Source organism: Podarcis tiliguerta (assembly GCF_965153285.1).
Source record: "Podarcis tiliguerta genome assembly, chromosome: 2".
In the NCBI taxonomy this organism is placed as follows: Eukaryota; Metazoa; Chordata; class Lepidosauria; order Squamata; family Lacertidae; genus Podarcis; species Podarcis tiliguerta.
In genome coordinates this window covers 21264526-21278777 of record NC_139535.1, presented here as the reverse complement: position 1 = coordinate 21278777, position 14252 = coordinate 21264526, and the positions used below count along the sequence as shown (strand labels likewise).

General features: G+C 45.3%; 1 long non-coding RNA gene across 1 annotated transcript in view; it reads right to left on the bottom strand.

Annotated features, from left to right (window-relative positions):
* Positions 1 to 1930: 1930 nt before the first annotated feature.
* The window catches only part of LOC310671210, a 64722-nt gene continuing 52400 nt past the window's right edge, over positions 1931 to 14252 (bottom strand). Inside the window, exon 2 of the long non-coding RNA XR_014507898.1 lies at positions 1931 to 2106. This is a non-coding gene — a long non-coding RNA (uncharacterized lncRNA). The remainder of the gene's footprint in view (positions 2107 to 14252) is intronic.

Sequence of the window (14252 nt, the reverse complement as noted above, 5' to 3'; positions counted from 1 at the left end):
TTGCGCCCCAGGAAGGTCACTCCAGCACTGCTAACGTAGCAATTTGACTTCACCCTGTGGTTTTTCATATGCCAATAAATCCAAGTTGCTGACATTTCCCATTTTGAATAATGTATCTCAGATTTCTGCTGATCCCCCTTCCCTGTAAATGCAGCCCCTTGCAGTTCCAGAGGGTTCCCAGTTCTTCCAGAATTGCTATTCAGGGTGCACAAAGTCCTGCTGTGGGGGAAAGGAGAGACAAAAGCCTCACTGTGCGAGCCCACTAACGGTCTCTATGGCAGGCATGAAACAAAAAGTTTAATCATTTATCCGCTGCTACTTCTGAGGGCCAGCTGGCTGGCTGTGTGGCCAGCAGGTGGCAGTGCAATAATGTTATTGTTTCCATATGTCTGCTGGTATGGCCAGATGCAGATGCTGTAAAACAGGGGTCAGCAAACTTTGTCAGCAGGGGGCCGGTTCACTGTCCCTCAGACTTTGTGGGGGGCCGGACTATATTTTTGGGGGGGGGGTGATGCAAGAGCACTACGAGCCCCAGTGGCTGCTTACTTGTGTCTTGTGAGCAGCAGGGGCTGATGGCAGCAGAGGAAGGGGGACAATGAATGGCGCACAAAAGGGTTCTGGAGAGGGGCTGCTTAAAATGGCGGCCGCTCAAGCGCTGCTGCTGCTGGCACCAATAAAGTCCAGTCCCCTTCCTCCTCTAGGCAGGGCGGGGAGAAGCCAGGAGGAGGGAGGGAGGAGGCACTGGTGCCGTGGCCATGGAAGGGAGAGGGATTCCCAGACCATCCGCAGGCTGGATCCAGAAGGCAAATGGGCCTGATCCGGCCCACAGGCCTTAGTTTGCAGACCCATGCTGTAAAAAGTGTCAACTAGCTGGGAATCCCTCAGGTATAGAAACAGAAGAGAGCCTTATGGGACTTCCTGGAGTCACACATAAACCCCCAAAACTGACAGACATACACTTACTTTGTATGGCAGTTATCTGGAACTATAATTCTGAGGGAACCTTTGTAGGCCAAAGAGGTAGCCCAAATGACAGCGTTATATGCTCCAGCATTTCTCCAATGAAAATAAGGGACATCCTATTGTGAAATGTGCAGCTGTTGCACATTTCTGCACCTACCTGTAGATCAAGTTATTAACAACTAAACTGCTGAGGCATCACGCAGGCAAAGAGGACCTCTTTCACTTCTCCCTCCCCCCTGAAGCTTAAATAGGAGTGCCCTGATAGGCAAAAGCAGTAGTTAACAAGCCATATATCAGAGGTGAGCAGCAGCCAACCAAGTGTGCTGGGCTCCTTGCAAAGAATGTTGGATTGATGGACTTTGGCCTGTTTACTGTTTGGAGCAAGAGCAGATTCTCGGGGTCACTGATTAGCTAGGCCTTTAGCGCAGCATAACCCCACGCAGATTGTAAAGCGCCCTGTGATCCTTGGATGAAGGGCAGTAAATGCAATGAATAATAATAGTAATGTTGTTATAGATCTAGGGTACCAAAGTCCGTTAGCAAATGGTTGGCATTAATGAACAGTAGTATTTAGATAGCATTTGGCATATTGGAGGGAAGATTCCAGGCCAGTGGGAAAACACAGGCTAAGCTCCCTTTCCAGGCCAGGGCCTCAGCTGGGATAGAGGCTGTTAACATGATAAAAGGTGTTGATGTCCCACCCCAGAGGAATCCTTGGGTCTGTGCAAGATGGAATCCCAGTAATCCCAGTCAGGAGGAGGAGTTACACCATGTCGTTACCAAGAAGGGAAGTTTAGTCTGAAGACTATCCCTGCCTACAGGTCTGGCCGTGACCAGAAGGATACAGGTATCGAGAAACAGGTCCCACGTGACACACAAGCATGTTTTAAATTCACAAAGCAAGAATATATACTCTTAAGCTGTGATCCTGTTGAATAGTGGGTAGACATGGCAGACGACACAGCGATTTCTCCAAAGCAGCTCTTTATTTTGTAAGCTGGAACAGAACTGAACAGCAAACAGCTCAGCCGGCCTGCTTTTATAGGCAGCCGGCTGTCAACATTGTAGCAACAACAACCCAGGGTTTCCCGCCTAAAATAACTGACGTGGACCTGAGTGAAAACTATCTACAGTATCCCCCTGCTGGCCCAGGGTGAGAACTTCAGTACTTAACAGATCCTATACACATTTACATGGATGGGAGCAAGCCCCACTGATTGTAGTGAGGCATGCTTGCAAATACAGTGGTACCTCAGGTTACATACGCTTCAGGTTACAGACTCCGCTAGCCCAGAAATATTACCTCAGGTTAAGAACTTTGCTTCAGCATGAGAATAGAAATCGTGCAGCAGCGGCGCGGCGGCAGCAGCAGGAGGCCCCATTAGCTAGAGTGGTGCTTCAGGTTAAGAACAGTTTCAGGTTAAGAACAGACCTCCAGAACGAATTAAGTACTTAACCTGAGGTACCACTATAAAGCAGATGGCTGAAACAGAGACCAGGGAGTGCTTGCTCCATCTTCCATGTGAGAGCCCTTCAGATCTTTCAAGTTGGCTCTCATATCTCCTCTCAGCCTCCTCTTTTCCAGGCGACGTTTATATAAATTACAGACCATGGGCAGATATATCCCTTTTCTTTCACTGTGCAGTGTGCTTTAGTCAACTTTTGCCAAACTAATACCCAAAATACTTGTATTCTGCTGGTCTGGCAACCAACATGAAGAGTGAAAGAGGATAAACTGGCGATGGGACCACTTGGCCGTTTGTCATGGAGCCTGCCATGACACCATGGCAACAGGACACTGTGATAAAGCCTATTAATGAGGCATTGTGCCTGGTGTCAATATGAAATCATAACTTCCCTGCTATTAAAAACCCATCAGGGTTGTTGTTCATTTTGCAAAGCTCAGCCAGAAACTTCGTAGGACTATTCCCAGCTTGTCCTCTCTTGAACTTGTCCAGCTCCTTCGCGGCATAGAAATTAGGAATTTCTCTCCCTCAAAGATAGATAATGCAACATTACAGCGACAAGCACTCATGGCTCTGAAGAGCACTGTGTCATATGATACTAGTTGAAAACTATTGTGTGCTGAGGTCAGGGAATAAAGGTAATATAATGTTTCTGTGTTACTCAAAAAATAAGCAGATGCCTCACTTTACACTTCTTTGCCCGTGAAGCAGGAGACAGGAAGGACAAAACAGGAGACACTTTGGCAAGCTGACAAAGGGATGAGCAAAAAAATCTTTGAGTTCTGGGGCTATAAGTCAATGTGAAGAAAACTAAGACAATACATGGAAGAGCAAAAAAGGTCTCCTCCAAACTCTTCATGCTACATGCAGGACAGTGAAATGGGGGCTGGGGGGGGGTAGATGGGTTTCACTGCAAATTATTGTGGGGAAGGTGAATTTTTCCTACCGTTTTCTCAGACAACTGTACTCTGCAAAATTACTTTTCATATTGAATTAAACTCTGTGATAAGTTTTTTATTATTACTATTATTATATTTATTTATACCCCGCCCATTTGGATGGGTCTCCCTAGCCCCTTTGGGCAGTTCCCAACAGAATATTAAAAACACAATAAAACATCAAACATTAAAAACTTCCCTAAACAGGGCTGCCTTCTGATGTCTTCTAAAAGTCAGGTGGTTGTTTATTTCCTTGATATCTGACGGGAGGGTGTTCCACAGGGCCGGCGCCATACTGAGAAGGCCCTCTGCCTGGTTCCCTGTAACCTCACTTCTCGCAGTGAGGGAATTGCCAGAAGGCCCTCAGAGCTGGACCTCAGTGTCTGGGCTGAACGATGGGGGTGGAGACGCTCCTTCAGGTATACAGGGCCAAGGCTGTTTAGGGCTTTAAAGGTCAGCACCAACACTTTGAATTGTGCTCGGAAACATACTTGGAGCCAATGTCGGTCTTCCAGGATCGGTGTAATATGGTCTCAGCGGCCACTCCCAGTCTCCAGTCTAGTAAAGGATAAGAACATGCTGTGCTTTGCCTCCACAGTCGAAAGAAGTAAAACTTCTGAATACTAGTTGCTGGACTGTGGTGGAGAGGGCTCTTGTGCTCAGTTCCCACTTGCAGGTTTCTCACAGGCATCTGGTTCCTACCAGCAACCGTGAGAACATGATGCTGGACCCGATGGGCCATTGGCCTCATCCAACAGCCTCTTCTGATGTCCTTATGGAAGCCATGGGCCTAAAGACAAGGACTGGAAGGGGCAGAAAACCAACCACCTTTATTTTGCCTTCAGTGATGGTGACGATATTGGCATTGTGGGCACCAGGGGGAAGATCTCAAAGACGCCATTGTATCCAAGGTGCCACAAATGGCAACCTCTGGCCTGGAATGAATGCCTTAAAACCAGAAACCGAAGAAACAAGCATACCTTAAAGGCGGTGATGGCCAACCACTTGGATTAGACAAATTCATGGAAAAGGCTATCAATGGCTACTTGTCACAATGGCTAGGGCCTACTGCCATTGCTCAACGCAGCTTGATTCTGAACTCCAGTTGCCAGAAACTGTAGTAGGGCAGGTTCCAATTATTTTATTTATTTATTTATTTATTTATTTATTTATTTATTTATTTATTTATACATACATACCCCACTCATCTGGCTGAGTTTCCCCAGCCACTCTTGGCGGCTCCCAATCAAATGTTAGAAACAGTACAGCATTAAATATTAAAAACTTCCCTAAACAGGGCTGCCTTCAGATGTCTTTTAAAGATAGGATAGCTGCTTATTTCCTTCACATCTGAACGGAGGGTGTTCCACAGGGTGGGCGCCACTACAGTGGTACCTCAGGTTATATACGCTTCAGGTTACAGACTCCGCTAACCCAGAAATAGTGCATCAGGTTAAGAACTTTGCTTCAGGATGAGAACAGAAATCGTGCTCCGGCGGCGCGACAGCAGCAGGAGGCCGCATTAGATAAAGTGGTGCTTCAGGTTAAGAACAGTTTCAGGTTAAGTACGGACCTCCGGAACGAATTAAGTACTTAACCTGAGGTACCACTGTACCGAGAAGGCCCTCTGTCTGGTCACCTGTAATCTCACTTCTTGCAATGAGGAAACCGCCAGAAGGCCCTTGGCGCTGGATCTCAGTGTCCGGGCTGAACGATGGAGGTTGAGACGCTCCTTCAGGTATACAGGACCTATAGCATTCAGGTCCTGCTTGTGAGTTTCCTAAAGGCATCTGGGTGACCACTGTGGGAGCAGGCTGCAGGTCTGATCCAGCAAGACACTTAGTCTTACATTTAACACAATTTGATGGGAATCCATTTTGGAGTTGGTACCCAAACAACCTGTAGCACTTGGGAGCTGGGGGGGGGGGCGGAGGTTAAAGACGCTGCTTTATTGTGTTGTCTGGTTTGGGACCTAGCTCACTGTGGACAGTATACCCTAGAAAGAGTGAGCCCTGTTGGGAAGCCAAGGCTGTTGCCTGCCCTTCTTGCTTTCTATGCTTTGAGCTGCCTTCCTTTCCATTAGCATCGTTCTCATCTCTCTTCTTTTGCCCCCCCCCATCCTGTGTGCTCAGGATGCCTCATCCTTATCTTTGCTGTGACATGAAACCATGCGCTTGCCATTCTTTATAAAGCTGAAGGGAACTTAAAGCAGCTGAGTGAGAGACAGCAGTCAATGATCTTAGCCTTTTGGCTAAGCACCAGCCGACAGATCTTGCTGCCAAAGACTGATGGCTCCTCTGGCTTAAAAATCGCCACCAAAAATGACCTCCTTTGAAGCCTGTGACAGCAGCATAATAGCCCTTGTATTTTAGAGTGCTTCAGAGCCGCTTGCCAATTCTCGGGTGAGGAGACTCACGCAACGGACTTCACATGTTCTTAGCCTGACACCCATGAGACGCTTGTCTTCTCTGTGGCCTTGTCTAGCAGTGCATTCTGGGAAATCATCCAAGACCTGATATCAAGAGAGAAACATCCTTGATTTCTTTCAAATACGACTAAGCCAAAATTAATCAGGATATATTTTCTGTCAAATTTTTGGAAAAGAGTGTTCCCTTTTATTTATTTATAAGCTTTCTCGCTGGCCCTTCACCATAAGGTCCCAATGATATAATACATAGTTACGAAAACAAGTGCAGTGTGTTCCTACCAAAACGGAACATTGTAAATTCAGCAAAATTAATGGGTCCCCAGAAGAAACTCAAAATATTCTAACTGCCAAAGGTCAGGGTAAAGAGGTGTGTCTTCAGCATATGGCAGAAGCTGTGCAGTGAAAATGCTAGATGTGGATCTGTGAGGAGGGAGTGCCACAATTTATGGGGTGCCACAGAGAAAGCCGTCTGTCTCCCAGGCTGTACTTCTGAGGGTGGTGGAACTAAGAACTTTTGTCAAGTCGCTTCTGAAGGAAAATTCAAGTCCTGCCCTGGAGAATATAAGGGGGGTGGGAACCTAAGAGCTCTGTTGGATCAGGCCCAAAATCCTGTTCTCACTATTTTTTGCAAAATGGCTTTCCAAAGTTCTTCATCCATGAATTTTGGACACAATGAGGATCCAGTTTTTAGTACTGTTCAATTTTATTTTAAAATCACTGAAGGAAACAATGGGTTTGTCCCCACTACTCCTACCAGTTTCCAGCCCCTCCTCCCACTCCTTCTTTCAATCAGCCAGCGTGAACCAACATTAGAATTTCATTCAACGTTAAGTGAGCTGAATTTTTTTCAAAAGAGGGTTTTTCTGAGGAAAAGCTGTTGGAAAATTCCACCTCCTCACCCAAGAGTATTCAGCTAAATGCCCCACTATTAATGATTTTGCTGCTCGCAGAAATAGTCCACAATGTGGAGTAATCCTGTAGAGGTCTACTTAGAAGTAAGTGCCACTGAGTTCAGAGTGTTTTTGGCCCATGTAAGTATGCAAAGGATTGTAACCTATGCAGTGCAATCCCAGTCATGTTTACTCGTAAGTCCTACTGAATTCAATTGGGCGTTCTTCAAGGTATGTGGACTTAGGATAAGGTTACCAGATTTTTTTCAATGAATCCAGGGATACTTTTCAACTTCAGTGGATTTTGTATGGGGACTGATGTGTAAATCCGGGGACTGTCCCCGGGAAACGGGGACGTCTGGTAACCTTAATTTAGGATTGTATCTTAAATCTCTTTCTGACTGGTAATTTAAGGTGCAATCCTACACCCACCAATCCAGAAATAAGTCCCATTGAACAAAATAGGATTTACTTAGTAGGCATGCATAGGATTGCTGTGTTTATACATCTTAAGATTTCTTATCACCGCAGTCTTGCCCCAGTTCATGAGATCAGATTTGGAACAGCATAATATACACAGTGATGGCAACATTATTTTATGCAGACCTGAATCTATTCAAAGGCACTCCTGCCATGGAGCAATTAAGTTCGCATTATTGGTACTTAGATTATGTGAGGGCTGGCAGCTGGCTTCATCGAAAGCGCCTCAATCAAAGCAAGAATGCAACCAGAGATTACTGGCGGCATTCATTCCGTTGAAAGGTGACTCTACGCCAGCCAGGTGTGGGACAATTATCATATGATTAATACTTAGCGTAGGAGAGCAGAGCAGGCATAAAGCTTTGACAATGGCATGGCATGCTCTCTTTCAGGAGAGCCATAAAGCAAGGAACCTGTGTGGAACGCACATTTTGCCACTGGCAAAAACGTAGCGGCAGGGAAAAGACAAATGGAGAGAGAGAAATGTTGCCAAACATGCGCTTCTGCTGATCCACTACCGAAACAGAACTGAAATGAAATTTCAGCAAATTTCAGAAAGCAAAAACAAATCTAGAGATGCTTATAAAACTCTCATAACACACACACACACACACACACACAGAGAGAGAGAGAGAGAGAGAGAGAGAGAGAGAGAGAGAGAGATGCATACACACAATTTGCTGGCAAAGGAATATGAGCTATTGAAAAGTCTGCTGGTACAATATTCCTTACACCTGATAGGAACTTAGGAAGCTGTATTCTACCAAGTCAGACCATTGGACCTCCTAACTCAGTATTGTCAACACTGATTGGCTGCGGCTCTTGATAATTTCAGACAGGGGAAATTCCCAGCCAGACCTGGAAATTGAATATGGGACCCTCTGCCTTCTCCTGTGTGCAGAGGAGGGCAACCAATATGATCAAGGGTCTGGAAAACCAATCCTTATGAGGAACGGTTGAAGGAGCTGGGTATGTTTAGCCTGCATAAGAGGAGATATGATAGCCATCTTCAAGTATCTTAAGAGCTGTCACATGGAAGAGTGAGCAAGCTCAAACCAGTGGGTTCAAGTTACCAAAAAAAGGAGATTCTGACTAAACATCAGGAAGAACTTTTCGATGGCGAGAGCTTTTTTGAGGGTGGAATGGACTCCCTCAGCAGGTTGTGGACTTTCCTTCCTTGGAGGATTTTAAGCAGAGGTTGGATGGCCATCTCTCATGGATACTTTAGTTGAGATTCCTGCATTGTAAGGGGTTGGATTAGGTGACCCTTGTAATTCTATGATTCTGTGAAGCAGGTGCTCTACTGCTGAGCTATACGGGAGAAATGGTGAGGATACTGCTACCTCCCCTGGCATCTGCTGCCTGAGGCAGGTGCCTCACTCTACCTAAATGTAGGGCTGGCCCTGTCTTTCATACACACTTGCCACATTGCAGGCGGCAGGGAGACAAGACACTAATCTTCAATGGTTGGACAGGCAGGCTTATATAATTATTTATTTATTTATGCCCTGCCCATCTGGCTGAGTTCACCCAGCCACTCTGGGTGGCTCCCAATCGAGTGTTAAAAACAATACACCATTAAATATTAAAAACGTCTCTGAACAGGGCTGCCTTTCAGATGTCTTTTAAAAATTAGATAGCTGCTTATTTCCTTGACATCTGATCGAAGGGCATTCCACAGGGTGGGCGCCACTACCGAGAAGGCCCTATGCCTGGTTCCCTGTAACCTCACTTCTCGCAATGAGGGAACCGCCAGAAGGCCCTCGGCACTGGATCTCAGTGTCCGGCCTGAATGATGGGGGTGGAGACGCTCCTTCAGGTATACTGGGCCAAGGCTGTTTAGGGCTTTAAAGGTCAGCACTAACACTTTGAATTGTGCTCGGAAATGTACTAGGAGCCAATGCAGATCTCTCAGGACTGGTGTTATGTGGTCGCAGTGGCTGCTCCCAGTCACCAGTCTAGCTGCCGCATTCTGGATTAATTGCAGTTTCCAGGTGACCTTCAAGGGTAGCCCAACGTAGAGCGCATTGCAGTAGTCCAAGCGGGATATAACTATATATATTTGGTCCCAGATTACTTAGGGTCATGATCCGAAGCACCCTGACTAAGGAGTAATTCTGCCATTTAGGTACAATTTCAGAGAAAACGTGGACAGGATCGTGCTGTAAAAAAACAACCCCCATAATCTTGAATTAAGCCTGGAAAGAGTTTGTTAACCATTAAAGTAGGAAGAGGCTCACCTCTAATAAAATGCTCCAATAGTTACCATTATATAATAAGTCAATTTCCAAGCACAAAAGCTGTGAGGTTAAAATATTTACCTCAAACATAAGATATTGTTCATCTCCCCTTAGCAGGAAATACATTCAGTACACTTTCACACACACATAAGATACATATCCTAGGAGTATATTTTATTAGATTCAGTGTAATATCCTGATTTGATGCTAGTTAATTAACTTGCTCCTGAGAATGACGAGCCGGCTATGATTCAGTGCAACGGTTTTAACCAGATGACTCGGTGGTGTCACGCCACCTCACGTCACGCTGTATTTCTCTCCACAGGAAATTTGAAATGTTAGCTCTCAGAAAAACAAGTCGCAAGATCGATTTGATAGAAGTGAATCATAAAATGGCAAACTGCTCCCTGCACACACCATTTTCCCTGTGCTTTAGTAGCTCTGCCATAGGTCAGCCCTGTTAGTATCTTTTTAAAAATCTATGCCACCCTTCCACATTTATGCGGCCAGAAAGATAAAAAATAGAGATTAGATAGATAGATGATAGACAGACAGACAGACAGATAGATAGATAGATAGATAGATGATAGATAGATAGATGATGATAGATAGATAGATAGATAGATAGATAGATAGATAGATAGATAGATAGATAGATAGATATAGATGATAGATAGATAGATGATAGATATAGATAGATAGATAGATGATAGATAGATGATAGATAGATAGATAGATAGATAGATAGATAGATAGATAGATAGATGCTTTTATATTTGTTGAAAGCCACCCAGAGTGGCTGGGCCAACCCAGTCAGATGGGCAGGGTACTACCACTGCTACTACCACCGTATTTCTCTCTCTATAAGACGCACTTTTCTCCTCCTAAAAAGTAAGGGGAAATGTGTGTGTGTCTTATGGAGCAAATGCAGGCTGCACAGCTATTGCTGAAGCCAGGAGAGCAAGAGGGATCGGTGCGCACCGATCCCTCTTGCTCTCCTGGCTTCAGGGATAGCCACGCAAAGCCTCTTGATCGCAGCGGGATAGCCACGCTTAGGTCCTTCGCTGAAGGGGCTGCGCAAAGCGGGAGGAGAAATGGAAGGGGCTCCTTCAGCGAAGCGGCAGGAGAAATGGAGCCCTTTCCATTTCTCCTCCTGCTTTGCTGGAGAGGCGATGCGCAGGGAGGGAGAGAATATTTTTTTTCTTGTTCTCCTCCTCTAAAACTGGGTGCGTCCTATGGTTGGGTGCGTATTATAGAGCGAAAAATACGGTAATTTGCAGCAATAAAATCATCACAGTTTTAACAGTTTAAAAGCCTGATAAAGTATGACCTTCACCTGCATCAGGCAAGTCTTCCAGGGGGCAGAATTTCATTAAGAGGGAGCCAAAACTAAGAAGTCCCTTTCCTCAGATATCACCCACCTCACTTGTGGCAGAAGGAGCACTCAGAGAAACGCTTTCACAGGGGAGCTAGGCGGCCGGACTCCTCTTACATATTCTCTGCCCCCCTCATTTTTCAACATACAAATTATTAAATCAACCAGAAAGCCTTTGTTTGAAAGTTCCTTTGTTGTGGTATCTTCTCTCTTTCAAGGAACCAAGCAAGCCATCCATACCTCCTTAGCAAGCTTGCAGCAGTGTGTGTGTGTGAGGGGGGTGGATTTGGTTTATATTTCATTTCTTTGACCACAAGGCAAAGGCAGGGGCATTGAGCAGGATGACTCAGCAGCACATCTTTCCCCCTATAATGCCTAGCAATCCTATACTCCCAGGGTTGTATTGAACTCACTCCTACTCAGAGTAAACCCACTAAAACTGATAAATCTTAGTTTGCCGTGTCTATTAATTTCAATAGGTCTGAGGTAGCTCCTAAATTGTGCAGTTCCCTCCCCACAGCTGGCACCTCTATTGTGTAGTTTTTGCCAAATGCTGAACACAAACCTCATCATACAGTAATTCAGATAGCAGTTCAGTACAGTGGTACCCCGCAAAACGAATGCCTCGCAAGACGGAAAACCCGCTAGACGAAAGGGTTTTCCGTTTTTCGATGCGCTTCGCAGGACGGATTTCACTATGGGCTTGCTTCGCAAGACGAAAATGTCTTGCAAGTCTTGAGATTTTTTTTCGCTCCCCACCCACTTTTTCTAAGCCGCTAAACCGCTAATAGCCTTTTAGCAGCTAATCTGCTAATCCCTTAAGCCTTTAATAGCCGCTAATAGCCGCTAATAGCCACTAAACCGCTAATAGCGCTAATCCGCTAAGCCGCTAATAGGGTTGCTTCGCAAGACGAAAAAACCGCTAGACGAAGAGACTCGCAGAACGAATTAATTTCGTCTTGCGAGGCACCACTGTATATTCCACCATAGTGGGGAAGACTGTGACTGAATAATAATAACAATAATAATAATTTATTATTTGTACGCCACCCATCTGGCTGGGTTTCCCCAGCCACTCTGGGCAGCTTCCACAAAGACCAAAAATACAATAAGATGTCACACATTAAAAACTTCCCTGAGCAGGGCTGCCTTAAGATGTCTTCTGAATGTCAGGTAGTTGTTTATCTCTTTGACATCTGATGGGAGGGCATTCCACAGGTGGGCGCTACTACTGAGAAAGCCCTCTGCCTGGTTCCCTGTAGCTTTGCTTCTCGCAATGAGGGAACCGCCAGAAGGCCCTCGGCGCTGGACTTCAGTGTCCGGGCAGAACGATGGGGGTGGAGACGCTCCTTCAGGTATACTGGGACAAGGCCGTTTAGGGCTTTAAATGGCCTGTGTGCCTACCCAGCTGCCCAGGTTCATAACTGTTGATGGGCAACTTCACTTCTGGTGTTTATTTTGGGTTTAAACCAGAATTGGACCAGGCAGCCCTTCAAACAGAGGACTCTCCTATGTAGGCCACACACGGCCACTTTAGTAACCAGCTGTTTAAGAATTGGTAAGATATGATTCCACCTGTTGGTCCCAGCTTTGCAGTAATACATACCAGAGATGTAAATACCAATTGGTTTAATTAGTTTGGATAATTAACTGATTACTTAATTGCAAATCAAAAATGGATCTATAACCAGATGTAAACAAGGATGGAGCTCCCTTTACGGTTTGTCTAAGAGATGGAGTTTTAGTTGAAATCCCCAGACGTCCCTATTTTCATCAGAGAAATTTTGGAATTATGTGACCCCTGAGCCAAGGAGATGAAATACAACCTTTAGAAGACACCTGAACGCAACCCTGTGTGGGCAAATGTTTGATGGGGGGTTTTTTGGTTTTGTTTTTTAATATGTTGGAAGTTGCCCAAAGTGGTTGGAGCAACCCAGTCAGATGGGTGGGGTTTGAATAATAAAATTGTCGTTGTTCAATAGAACATCCCTATTTTCATTGACAGCCTCTTAAAAAGCAGAGACATCACCTTGCTGACAAAGGTCCGTATTGTTAAAGCTATGGTTTTCCCAGTAGTGATGTATGGAAGTGAGAGCTGGACCATAAAGAAGGCTGATTGTCAAAGAATTGATGCTTTTGAATTATGGTGCTGGAGGAGACTCTTGAGAGTCCCATGGACTGCAAGAAGATCAAACCTATCCATTCTTAAGGAAATCAGCCCTGAGTGCTCACTGGAAGGACAGATCCTGAAGCTGAGGCTCCAATACTTTGGCCACCTCATGAGAAGAGAAGACTCCCTGGGAAAGAACCTGATGTTGGGAAAGATGGAGGGCACAAGGAGAAGGGGACGACAGAGGACGAGATGGTTGGACAGTGTTCTCGAAGCTACTAGCATGAGTTTGACCAAACTGCGGGAGGCAATGGAAGACAGGAGTGCCTGGCGTGTTCTGGTCCATGGGGTCACGAAGAGTTGGACACGACTAAGTGACAACAAATTTTCATTGGAGAAATGTTGGAGGATATGCTAGCGGTTCCCAAAGTTCTTTGGGGGAAGTGTTAATGGTGTGGATGTGACCTTCATTTACATAAACAAGATTAGTTTCTATGTTGCAGAAAGGCGTTTTTGTGTGTGTGTGCTTTTTGCAAGCAATGTGTATATTTCCTTTCAATATGTGGTCTGAAACAGATAAAAAGGAAATGGCCGTGAGATGTCCTCCTCCACGGAAGCAGCTGTTCTCATTGTGCTGAGATATTTAATATAGATACAAACAGGGACAGAAGCAGTACGCAGTGTGCCTTTTAGCCAACAAGCATTATTTGACGAGCTAAGTGAGACGCTGCATTCTACTTGTGGGCAGAAAGAAAAAGTCTGAACAAAGGGAAAGTGTCCATCTGCTTTGTCACAACATTTGGTGATCGTTTTTTATATCACAAATATCCATAGTCAGGAACTAGGAGACCTTGGGGCCAAATCCACCTCCTACCCACTAAGTGTTGCTGCATCGACTCCAGTTGCTGTCATCAGTGCTGTTTTTCCTTTAAAAATTTAAATGTTTAGGGGTATTCTCATTTTCTTACTCATATTGAAGTATTGCCCCTCAATGAAGCCAAACTTAGATTCATAAAATGTTTCAGGGCATGCGTACCGCCAGAAAAAAAGCACTGGCTGTCATTAAAAACAAAAGAGGGGATATTGAAGTAGAGGCAGTGTAGCAATGGAATGACCTCCCTTCTGAGATGTGTCTTACCACAACACTGCTTCTGCTTCACCTGCAAGTGAGGACACACCTTTCTGCCCAGGCCTTTGGTGCACGGATGGAATGAGAGTGTATTGTTTGAAGAGTTTGGATTTGATATCCCACTTTATCACTACCCGAAAGAGTCTCAAAGCGGCTCACAATCTCCTTTCCCTTCCTCCCCCACAACAAACACTCTGTGAGATGAGTGAGGCTGTGAGACTTCAGAGAAGTGT